This window comes from Mastomys coucha, unplaced genomic scaffold, assembly GCF_008632895.1.
Source record: "Mastomys coucha isolate ucsf_1 unplaced genomic scaffold, UCSF_Mcou_1 pScaffold4, whole genome shotgun sequence".
NCBI lineage: Eukaryota > Metazoa > Chordata > Mammalia > Rodentia > Muridae > Mastomys > Mastomys coucha.
Genome location: NW_022196910.1, coordinates 39,515,625 through 39,528,402, shown reverse-complemented (window position 1 = coordinate 39,528,402; position 12,778 = coordinate 39,515,625).

The following is a 12,778-nucleotide window of genomic DNA, read 5'->3' as shown; positions in this document are numbered from 1 at the left end:
GGAAAATAAAGAGCAGCAGAAATAAGAAAAGAAGATGTTTACAACCTATTTCCTTAAGCAAAACAACAAATGAATGGGATATGTTGCTCCAGGAGATGGAAAGTGATGATCACAATATGCTCCTAGAATTCCTTAGGTTTTGGATCTCAACACTGAATTTTCTTCATATCCTAGCATCTTTAAATATTTCCCATGTCAGCTAGCACACACACACACACACACACACACACACACACACACACACACACACATACACACTCACCTAAAATATAAAGGGGAGAACAGAGAAAATGCCTATTTTGACAGCTTTAATTGTGTCAAAGCAATGAAGTCAGTCACAGGATGCTTTCCAGTAGGCTCTTGGACAGAGAAAGGAAGTGTAATTAAGATGTTGAATAATTTAGCGACGTATATTCTCCAGAGCATATCTACTTTTACTGCTGTTGCTATTTCCAGAACCTATTTTCCAGCCAGTGATTTTTTTTCATGAGTTGTGATATTCATTTGAAACCTGAATTATTCTCTGAGATTCAAGTCTCAAATGGAAAGTAGGGCTTTTCCCTCCACCTGGCACTCACTTGAAAGAGCTAGAACTGCTGTGTCAACTGCTTTTAAGAATTATGGAGGCCAAGGCAAAGGACATGCTTAAGAATGATTCATTTTATAAAATGGCACTAGTTACCTGACTTATCCCCTTCAAAATCTCAATGCTGGATCTTCAAGTCCCAGAGGAAAACACTACTTAGATACACAATATAACCTTGCTAACAACTTCTAATAAGCACCATGTGATCATAAAATGACTCATTTGGTAGAATCTAAAATAATGTAACTGCAAATTAAATGTGAAGCAAAATATTTACAATGAAATTCTAATTTGGAAAATTTGGCTAATTAACTTATAATTTGCTTTTAATGTTGTCTTAATGTATTTTAAATCCAGCTCCTATTTATTCCTAATAGTATACTGTCTACTCACTTTACAGTTGCCATTAGTTTTAAAACACCATCTTCTACTTGCTCCCTACATGTCTGCAGGCCCAGCATTGTCTTCATTGCTTTCTTAGAATTATCATTTTCTGCATTGTCTTTCTTTCAGAATAATCTCAAAGATGTCCCCCAGGTTTTTTTTAACAAGTACTCTCTGAATTATACAGTTAGTTTTCACATTACTGAGACAAAAATACCTGAGAACATCAACTTAACACAAAGTTTTAGGGTTTACAGTACAGTCCTTGTGGTGGGGAAGTCTTGGTAGCCGAAGTATGAGGTAGCTATTTACATGGCCTCTTCAGGAAGCAGACAGAATTCAACAATGCTACTCTGTTCTTTCCATCCCTATTATTCGAAACAAGACCTTAGACCATGTAATGCTGCCCCTTATACTCTGGAAAGACTGGTCCTCTTTATTAGTTAAGCCTTTCTAGAAATGACCTCATAGATGTAGCCAGAGATGTCATTCCGTGGTGATTCTAAATCCAGTCAGTTCTAGAATGGAAAGTAACCATCACAAGCCTGCATTCCCCAAATAAAGTAAAACAAAATGTTTGTTCTTATCTCACCATTGAGTTCCAGCCTGTGGTAAGCCTTCTCCATACAAAACTCTGTATGAAAATCCTAATATATAGATTTGCCATAACTGGCAAAGGACAATTAAGTAAGAAAATAATTAACATTCTGTGGTGGCCCTGCTGTGTTCTTGGAAGAACTCAAATCCGAAACCAGAGACTTAGCTCGCTGGGGGTTTGGAGCCTATGTAAATGATTCAAGGACCAGATACCAGGTCCCTAGGAAGCCGTGAACCTTTGATCTCTCTATCCCGTCCTGGAATCCTTTGTGTTAGAGTTTTAGCTTTGATCCTGCCGAATGTCTGTTCTCACCTGAATGTAAAATGCATGCCTGTGCTTATCTAAGTATATATATATTCCGTGTTCACTAAGTAAAGTTGCGCCTTGATGAGACCATTTCTCCTGGCGTCTGTCTCTTTTCTCTATCACCCATTGCAGGTTTCCAAATCCTCGGTTCGTGGGACCCCACGCAAGTAGGAGCTGCGGGACGGCATCCTACAACATTCCAAACAGATGATCTGAACATACAGATTGTCCCAGATATATTATTTGGGCCAATATAATCACAAGAGTTCATAAGTGTGGAAGATAGAGGCAAACGAGAATATAGCTGTTAAATATTTATAATGTTCTGAGTATAGAGGAAGAGCTTTTGAGCTAAATAATGCAAGTGGCCTCTAGGAGCTGGACAATGCTAGAACAGATTCTCTGTTGGACTCCTTAGAAGAAAGACATTTTTGCAATATCTGGAACTTAAATTATCAGTCTATACTAGTCAGAGATTTTGAGGTACAGAATGGTAATACCATCAATGAGTATCGACAGAAGCCAGTGCGTTTGTTGGAATGAATCATACCAGCCATAGAATAGAGGTAGGTGTGCTATGAAATAGGGTCCACTGACAAAATGTGTGTTTCTTCATCAGCATGCCCCATTGGTCTACACACATCATTGAGTAGCTTTGTTAGCAAACCTCACAGCACTTAGGTTTTCTGTGTCATGATTAGGTTTTTACATTGCTTTGTGGCAACATCATAACTTCAAAGCTGTAAAATTCTTTAGAAATGATAGCAGTCTTCTGAAAGACTGACTAGAAGAATGAATTTTCTTCACTTCTGCTCATAACAACACTATGCTGTGTGATCTGTGTGCTTCTGCTTCACCCTTATACCCAGGTTTCCTTCTCTCTTTGCCAGGCCCCTTTATACTTTTTTTAGTGGCCTACTTCTATTTCTATGATACAGGAATGTAATATGCCTTATTTTTCCTGTTGCGTGTTAAAACAATTCATGAAGTATTTCTGCCTCCAGTGTGTACCCCAAATAATTTCAAAAATATGTGTAAATGAGTAACATTCTCTTGTACACATGACCAGTATCTATCAATAGTATCGGAATTATCTTTTTAGAAATCCTTCCTAACTAGTAATTCATCTGGCAAAACAAAAAGTTATGCAAGCTAAAGGAAGAGAAAATTTGATTTATAATATACTTCTACAATACAAAGTTGAATTTTTTGAGTCACTTAAACTAATATAGCTTGCAGTTGCCACATATGGAAGTATTTTTCTAAAAGTGATGGACAAGAAGCAAATAGACTATTGCTCTTTCCACTTTGTTATAGATTTAAAATGGGAGAAAATGGTGAAATATTCTGGTGTCCTTCAGGAATGTCGATCGCTTGGATTTCTTATCATTGATTTCTAAGAAAGTAGAAAAACTTTGTGCTCAGAGATAGTTATTCAGGAATAAATGAATACCAACTTGGTTGTATAATGACTTAAGGAACACAGGTATATTGTGAATTTTTCATATCTTAGTGAAAAGCAGTAGTTTTTACTATGGCAAAATCTTGCAGCATCTTCAAACATAATCCTTAAGTAGGAAACATGTCTAGGGTTTGATGTGTCAGCTGTGGTAAGGTGGAGACAGATCCCAGAACCGCCCACAGGGTCCTTGAGGGTTTCCTTATCTTTTAAGGATCTATACTCAGGCTAAGCTGGACTGCTTTCACTGTAGAAAAGAATTTCAAGTTGAGTCAACGTGAAACAGAGTTTTCATAAAGCTTAAAGGAGATTTAAAGACAAAACTATGTGTATATGTTTGTGCACATGAGTGTAGGTGCCCAAAGAGTCAAGAAGAGTGTGTTAGATTCCTGGTAATGAAATTACAGATTGTAAGCCACCTGATATGAGTACTGGGAACAAAACTTGGGTCCTCTAGAAGAACAGTAAGTGCTCTTAACAAATGAACCGTTGCTCCATCCCCTAAACAGAGAATTTTAATATATAAAAGTAAAGAGAAAGTAGCATCACAGCTGGAGTATGGGTATGGCCTTCTCAATGAAGAGTCACATTAATTGCCTTACCAACAGCCATGTTGGTGACTTTCAAGTAATCCTGAAGGCACCACAGATGGGATTATAATTTGGTAAAACAAAACTGCGGTCTCTATAGTTGCAAATGGAGATTAATTAGGTCATGTTATTTATTGTAAAGATTGTTTCTCAGGAGATTACCACTGCTGACTTAAAACTGAGAAAGTAGAATGGAGATAAATGCTAAGCATTGAGTATGATTCTTTGTCATTTGAATGTTCTTTGAAAACATGTTTATGTGAAATAGATGTCTATGTTATAGATAAACTTCATAGAAAATACTAACTATGCTGAGATTCTTTAGTCTCTGATGGCTAGAGGCCTCAGCCACATGTTCAGGGTGTCTTTCTATCCCATGTCCACCATTGTGAAAAAGAAATCTAACATTATTATTGAGAAAGACAAACTAAAATAGTGGTCACAAAATACCAATTATGTATTAATCACCAATGAGAGAATTTGGTCCTTATATTGTTGTTGAATCAGAAAAGTTATAGGAAAAAATCTCCTTTGAGAATATTACATTATTTAAAACATATGTTCTTTTATTCTCAGCTGACAGTCTTTGAAAGAATTTAACATGTGTGTAAGTCAATATGAAATAAACTCAAATTCAATTGAAAAAAGGCTTAGGGAAAAAAGGAGAAGAAAAAACATCCATCTGAATATTTTCTTCTCACATTTTATTTTTCTTCTGGATATTCAAGAAAATTGTCTCATCTTTCTTTTATTTAAGAAAAGCAGCTACTACTTCCAATAGTTAGACACAACTATTTTAAAATAAGGTCACTAGCTTTTAATTACACTGAGTAAATAGTGTACTTTATGTTCAGTAGTCTTATCACCATAGCTAAGCATAAAAGAAAAGAAATAAAGAAAGGAAGGCAGAAAATACACGGAAACACATCTAAACACTATAGCTTGGAGCAGAACATGAAGGTCTGGAATCTTTACACACAGAGAGATAAACCCATTGTGTCCAGCTAAATGGTTCAACAGTACTTTGATGATCAGTTATCTCAACTGAACTTCTACATAAAGCAAAATATTTCATATCTGGCTTATTAAAAAACAAACAAACAAACAAACAAACAGATAAGCCTCACATTATCTCTTGAAATTTTCAGTCATTAAGTGGTGTATGCCACTTTAAATAAAGAGATTTGTGGAAATAAACACTTTATCTCGATAACAAATCTTCTTTATGAAGCCTATGTAAATTATGCAGTATAATTTAACTTCTATAGTCATCAAAAAATAAATCCTAATGTAACATGAGCTGTAAATAAAATTGCATGGCCCTGTCTTAGTCAGGGTTTCTATTCCTACACAAAACATCATGACCAAGAAGAAAGTTGGGGAGAAAAGGGTTTATTCAGCTTACATTTCCACATTGCTCTTCATCACCAAAGGAAGTCAGGACTGGAATCAAGCAGGTCAGGAAGCAGGAGCTGATGCAGAGACCATGGAGGGATGTTACTTACTGGCTTGCTTCCCCTGGATTGCTCAGCTTGCTTTCTTACAGAACTGAGGACTACCAGCCCAGGGATGGCACCACCCACAATGGGCCCTCCCACCCTTGATTACTAATTGAGAAAATTCCTTACAGCTGGATCTCATGGAGGCATTTCCTCAAGGGAGCTCCTTTCTCTGGGGTAACTCCAGCCTGTGTCAAGTTGGTACACAAAACCATCTAGTACAGATTCATTGTAAGAAAATTCAGCTTCCCAAGTTTTTATTAACATAACAGAATGGCCACTAAATCTGTGAAATTAGAATCAACTTATCTTAGTGATGTAGTGGGTGTGCATGTTGGCAACTGAAAACAAGCTTGGGTATTAGGGTTTACCTTCCAACTTGTTGGAGATGGTATCTGTCCTCTGTTGTCCACTGCACTGAACCAGACTAGCTGGCAAGCAAGCTTCGTGGATTCCCTTTTCTGTCTTCCATGTCCCTTTGGGAGCACAATTTAGGCTGCTATTGAAGAGGGATCTGGGAATTCAAACCCAGGTTCTCATTCTTACGTGGCTTTACCCACAGAGCTACCTCCCTAGCCTTGACATTTTTAAATAATCTTCATCGCTAAAATATTAGGTTATGTTTAAAAGGTCATATACTTGAAAAATTGCAACTCTTGATATATTGCAGTATGAAACAAATTTGCCTCAGCTACTTGTTTAACTATAAGGTTATCGTAATTTGCATTCAGGCACATCTATACATTTTCCATGGTCTTTAAGCCAGAATACATTAAAGAAGTGATAAGACAATGAAGAATAATGTAAATCTAAATTCCTGTCACTAAGTGATAAATAAGACAACTGCTACTTCAGTTAATTTTGTTCCAACAATGTAAATCAGAAAGAATCTTGAATACTACCTTTAAAATTTTTATATCTTCTCTATGCCCTAACTGTAGCCTGAACAAGAGTTTTGGAAGCTATTCTGTCTGTTGACTGCAATACCAAAGCCATCAATATGGGAGCCAAGTGCCTGATAATTTCCCAAGCAATGCAACTACAGAATTTTTTCATTATCTTTTTTTTAAATTTTATTTAATCTCTTTTTACAATCCAGATTTTATCCCCCTCCTGGTCCACCCTCTGACTGTTTCACATCCCATACCTCCTCCCTATCTCTCCACAAGGATGTCCCTACCCCCCCCCACCACACACACACACACTCCACTCCACCAAACCTCCTCAATCCTTGGGACCTTCAGTCTCTTGAGGGTTAGGTGAAGCAGCCATCTGCTGTATGTGTGTTGGAGCCTCATATCAGCTGGTGTATGATGCCTGGGTCGTGGTCAAGTAACTGAGAGATATCAGTTAGTTAGAACTGCTTGCTGGTCCCCCTACAGGATCACCCTCCTTCTCAGCTTCTTCCAGCTTTTTCCTAATTTTAACTAGAGGGGTCAGCAGCTTCTATCCATTGGTTGGGTGCAAATATCTGTATCTGACTTTTTCAGCTGCTTGTTGGGCCTTTCAGAGGGCAAACATGATAGGCCCCTTTTTGTGAGCACTCCATAGCCTCAGTAATAGTGTCAGGCCTTGGGGCTTCCCCTTGAGCTGGATTCCAATTCTTTTTAAAGTTACAAAACAGTTAAGTAATCTAGATTATCAGTCTTGTGAAAGAAGCAGTTCTCTAATCTATATTGTTTGCTGATATAGCCTGAGCAGTCTTTGAAAGGGGCATCTGTAAAAGAATGAGCAAAGGATAAACATTCTGCCTCACTATTAATTAAAATATCACACATTCAATACACCCTGCAGAATATAGTACTTTGTCTTAGATCTTTGGACATCCATGTCCCATTGTAGACCCGTGCTACTCTATGTCACTGAGATGTGTGATTGATTTAAAATTGCATTTATAATATAATGGGCATTTTAGGTATCTAGATGTAATGCACATGCCTGTAACTCCCAGCACTTGAAATTTTGAGGCAGGAGAAATGCACTTGAAGTAAGCCTGGGTTGTGGTAGAATACTATCTAAAAAGCATAACTGATTTTCAGAATACAGCATACTTGTCATGAAACAGAGGTGGGTGGATCTCTGTGAGTTTGAAACCAGCTTAGTCTACATAATGAATTCTAGGCAAGCCAGGGCTACCTAGTAAAAACTGTCGCAAAAACAAAACCAAAGAAAATACACACATACACAAATATATACATATAGTGTATGTATAATAGTTTCTAATTTTTTATAGTTCTCCTCTTCAACATGTGTCAGGTGTTTGAAATGTAATATGTATAGGAACTAAACAAAGTCATATTTAGCTGTTTCTATATTTTACCTTAAAGACATTTTCAATTTCAAAATCAGTACCTTTAAAGTTTTATTTAGTATACTGTGAATATAAAAGAATATTTTACATACATGCCTGCCATCCTCTCTATACACCAATCTTTCCATGACAAAAAAGCTAAAGAGCCAATTATTTAGTGGGTATTGCTTTTCTAAACAAAGTGATTTATTCAAAGTATCAGGCTCTTCACAATGTGTTCTGTCTCAGAATAAAGATATAAGAACATGAGAAAAATATTGAATTGAAAACTGATCCTTGGAAAAAATATGGGACTACAAATAAATATTTTTATGATTGTATTTAATGCTCAAATTATAGCACTGTACAAAACCACCTAATTCATATTTTATAACATAATTGGCCACCACACATAGATAACACTTGTACTGAAATGGAATGAAAATTCATTGTTTCAAAATCTGAGTTTATTTGTTTTGAGTCGCTGTGTGTATATATGAGAACACATATGTGCTATGGCACAGGGGTGAAAGGAGTTGAAAATATCCATTCTTATCTTTTACCATATGGGTCCGAGGGGTAGAACTCACATCAGCAGGCTTGGCAGCAAGGTTCTCCCATCCCCATGGATATCAACCAGCCTTGGCATATAAAGTTACAGTAAGACTGATTTCATCTTCTCCTACTGAAGCTTGAAGGAATAGCCCTCTAGAGGGAAAGGGTCCTAATGGTAGGCAACAGGGTCAGAGACAGCTCCTGCTCCCATTGGTAGGCATCCCACATGAAGACCAAGCTGCACAAGTGTTACACATAGGCCTAGGTCAATCCTATGCATGCTCCCTGGTTGGCAGTTCAGTGTCTGGGGCTCTCTATTGGGTTAGATTAGTTGGTTCTGTAGATTTTCCTGTGATGCCTTTCACTCCTCTGTCTCCTTCAATTCTTCTTACACTCATCTTCCACAGAATTCCCCAAGTTCTGTCTAATGATTGGCTGTGGGTGTCTCCATGTGTTTCCATCAGTTGGAGATGAAGTCTGTCTGATGACTATCATACTAGGCTCCTGTCTACAAGTACAGTAAAATATCATTAACATTGTTGGGGGGGAGCTCACTCTCATGGCATAGGTTTCAAGGAAGACCAGTCATCACTTAGCTATTCCATCATTAAAACAGCTGATGGAAGAGAGGTCAGCAGGGTATGAGAAAGATCAGACTGTTGAAAGTGGCTCGGACTCTGAAGGAGTTAAACTTACACTGCCAGTTAAAGTCATGAAAATCTTGGCTGAGTCAGTCCACACACAGATGAAAAGGAGCTGATAGAGGCTGACTGAGTATCTGCACAAGCCGCTCTTAAAGGGGACAACAGCTTTTTGCAGTAAACTGCTAGTACCTTTGCCCCTAGAGTAAACAAGCTTAAAAAGGAAACTTGGAACAGCTGTGGCTTCAGATGGCTGGAAAGGACTGATGGGAGATGTAGTTTTGTGGGTGATCACATAGCGAAGACCAAGTCACCCTCAGGGACATGCCATCAGTCCCTGCACTGCACAGAGAATCAAACAAAAATATATATCTTGGTGATACTGAAAGTTTGTTTTGAGATTTATATGTTACAGAAATATACAGCCTTGGTGAATTTCCTCATCTAAACCACCTGCTTGAACTCCTGATATCCTGAACTTCAGCCTGATCCAGTTAAGACACAGACATCAGAAGACCAGTTCTGTTTTTCCTTCCACCCCCCTCATATCTCTACGCCCTCGTTCAGCTTGAAGAAGTTAAGATGAGTCGTCTACCCGGTTCCCTGGGCTTTGGGACTAGAAAAAATTGTTAATAAGTTCTGTTTCTAGAAAATGTAAAATGGTTATATTTGAAATGGGAAAGAAATAGCCAGATTTAATTGTATAGCTATAGAAAGCCTTACAATTTGTTATTAAGTTACATTGTGTGACTAGAACATCTTAAACTAATATGCAAGAAATAAGTAAGAGCTTTTGAATTGAGAACAATAGGTATTAGAATCGTGGGTGCTTTACTGATCCTTGTCAGTATATTGGCATTGTAGTGTGTCTATGCGGGTTCAGCAGCAATGACAGGCTGTTTTGATAGTGCAAGCATTTGCAGCCCTGGAGGTGAGGCAATTTCCATAGGCTGGTTAACTATTCTGAATGATCATCCATCACGTTCAGGCTGTAAGGCTAAGCACTGCACTTGGGATACACTGTTTGCTGTTAGTGGTCTCAAGAAGAACATGTCTGATTGATGCAGGTTGATACCGCGCTTTCCCCAATTCTCCCATTCATTCCTGCCTCTGGAAAAATGGTATCGGACGGGTCTGGCTTGGACTGGGTGGGTGACACCTGGCGAAGAACCTGTACAATGTCCTCACTTTATTCACCAGAGATCAGACCTCTACTCTTGCCTGTTGCATTTAAAACAAAAAGGGGAACTGTGGGGAGCTACAGCTGCCACCCTATATACATATATATTGAACACTGGCCTCCACCCAGAGCAGAGAGCATTGATAAACAAGCCCTTAGTTGGAAAAGCTGTGTGCCTCTAGTTTATTATGCAAGCTGGCATGATTTTCCCATAGCCTATTGTGCTTTGCCACATAGCTGATGCTGATTGGGACCAGGGAAAGTATTTAACCCACAAGGGCTGGGGGCTGAAGAGAGAATAGAATTAGGGGTAAGTATGTAAGGATAGATATAGATAGAGATAGATAGAATTAGGGCTGGTGATGGGTTATGTAAGATTTAGGAGTAAGTATTTAGAATTGGGGCTGGTAATGGGATAGGAGAGAAGAAGAAGATATAGAAGTAAGATGTAAGGATAGATGTAAGATATAGAATTAGGAATAAGCATGTAACTAATAAGATGTAACTAACAAGATGTATGTAAGTAGTAATAAGTAAGATGTAAGAAGAAGATATAGAAGAATATAAAAGAAGCTATCTAGTAAGAAGAAGTAAATATGAAGGTTCCTGATTAAACTGCATGGAGATGGGCTCGGTGTTTGCCTCCTTACTTCTAACTGGACGGGTAAGGCGGCCGACAAGTTCAGGCTTCATATCACACATTGCTAGGATACTTAGCTAGGGTGCCTGTCATTGATTCCTGGGAGTTTCCATTGCCCTAAGTTTCTAGCTTCATTCTGCTGCATTCAAGAAACACACCTCAACATCAAAGATAAATATTATCTCATAATAGTAAATAGATGGGAAAAGATTTTTTAATAAAATGGATTCAAAGATCAAATTAGTATAACCATTCTAATATCTAACAAAATAGATTTTCAACCAAAATTAATCAAAGAAGATGGGGAAAGGACACTTTATACTCACTCAATGAAAAAAAATCACACTAGGAACTTAAAGGCACACCTAAGAGCTCTATAACAGAAAGAAGGAAACACAGCCAAAGGGTGTTAGCCAACTGAACTAAAAGAAAGAGAGAGACTATCCAAATTAACAAAATCAGAAATGAAAAGTGGGACATTAATAACAGACACCAAGGAAATAAAAAAAAATATGTCCCACTTCAAACACCTAAATACCACAAAATTGGAAAATCTAGATGAACAATTTTCTCAATAAATACACCTTACCAAAGCTAAATCAAAATCAGATAAACAATCTAAATAGACCCATAACCTCTAAAAAATAGTAGTCATTAAAAGTCTCCTAACCAAGAAAAATCAGGGCCAGATATTTTTTTTTAATTTATTTATTTTTAATTTTTTAACTTTTATTTCATTATGGTGAGAAAAGTTACATGATTTCAATTTACCTGAATTTGTTAACATTTAAAAACATTTTGAGTAAATAAATTTAAATTGTATTCTTGTTTCCCTTTTGTACCCCAACTCCTCCCAGAGACCCCCCTTCAATACCTACAATATCTTTTTTTGTCATATTCCTTAAAATTTATAAAATATTATAACAATAAAAATAAGTATTATAAAAGTTGTTTGATATAAAACAACAATCAATTTAATAGTCTTATGTAGATGCTTGCCTACAGCAATACTGAAAATACATATATTTTTCTCAATATAAATTTTAAATAACTCCAAGCATATTAACTGTATACTTCAAAATAAAACATCACTAATAGTATTTTCTTAAATGAACATAAATATATAAAGTCTTTTTGTTTGTTTGTTTGTTTTGTATTTAGTAGAGTTTAAAATTTTGGCTCTTACTGTGGTACAAGCCCAAAACGAGAACAATTTTTAGACATTGGATTTCATTGTAATAAGGCTGTATTTCAATGACCCTCACAACACCAAAGGATTTTACCTCCATCGTAGCTAAGCTGAGATTTGATAGTTCTGCTGCGCCAAGAAATGAATTATAGGCATGATTTTTGGATACAGACTTCCTGCTATAGTCAAAGCTATTTGACTTGAGTGAGTGACTTTATACTCAGCCCACAGAGAACAGGTTACATTCATTTAAGAAATGATGTGTATTAAGATGGTCTATCCATAAAGTCATTAACTAACTGTTTCAATGAACAATGGTTCTGCTTCGAGGGTGGCACAGACATTAGGTGAGGGTAAGAATTTGGTTCATTACCTGTGATAATTTTGAAAAGCATTCATCTCAGAGAAAGAGTAACTTATAAAGTCCTCTTCTTCAAATTGATACAAGAGTTACAAATGTCAAGCAAAGCATTCAGTCTCACTCTTTGTTGTTCTCTTGCAAGCAATCTCCCTAGTTAATCGTCTATGTTTCCTTTGGGTATATAAATACTTGGAAATATGTACCCTGTTCTGAAAAACCATAGTACAGTGTTTTCTAAGGTGTAGTTTTTCTCCTTATGTTGGTATTTTCCATTTATTATCCTTTGTAGGGCTGCGTTTGTGGAAAGATATTGCATAAATTTGGTTTTGTTATGGAATATCTTGTTTTCTCATCTATGGTAATTGAGAGTTTTGCTGGGTATAGTCGCCTGGGCTGGCATTTATGTTCTCTTAGAGTCTGTAGGACATCTGCCCAGGATCTTCTAGCTTTCATAGTCTCTGGTGATAAGTTTGGTGTAATTCTGATAGGCCTGCCTTTAT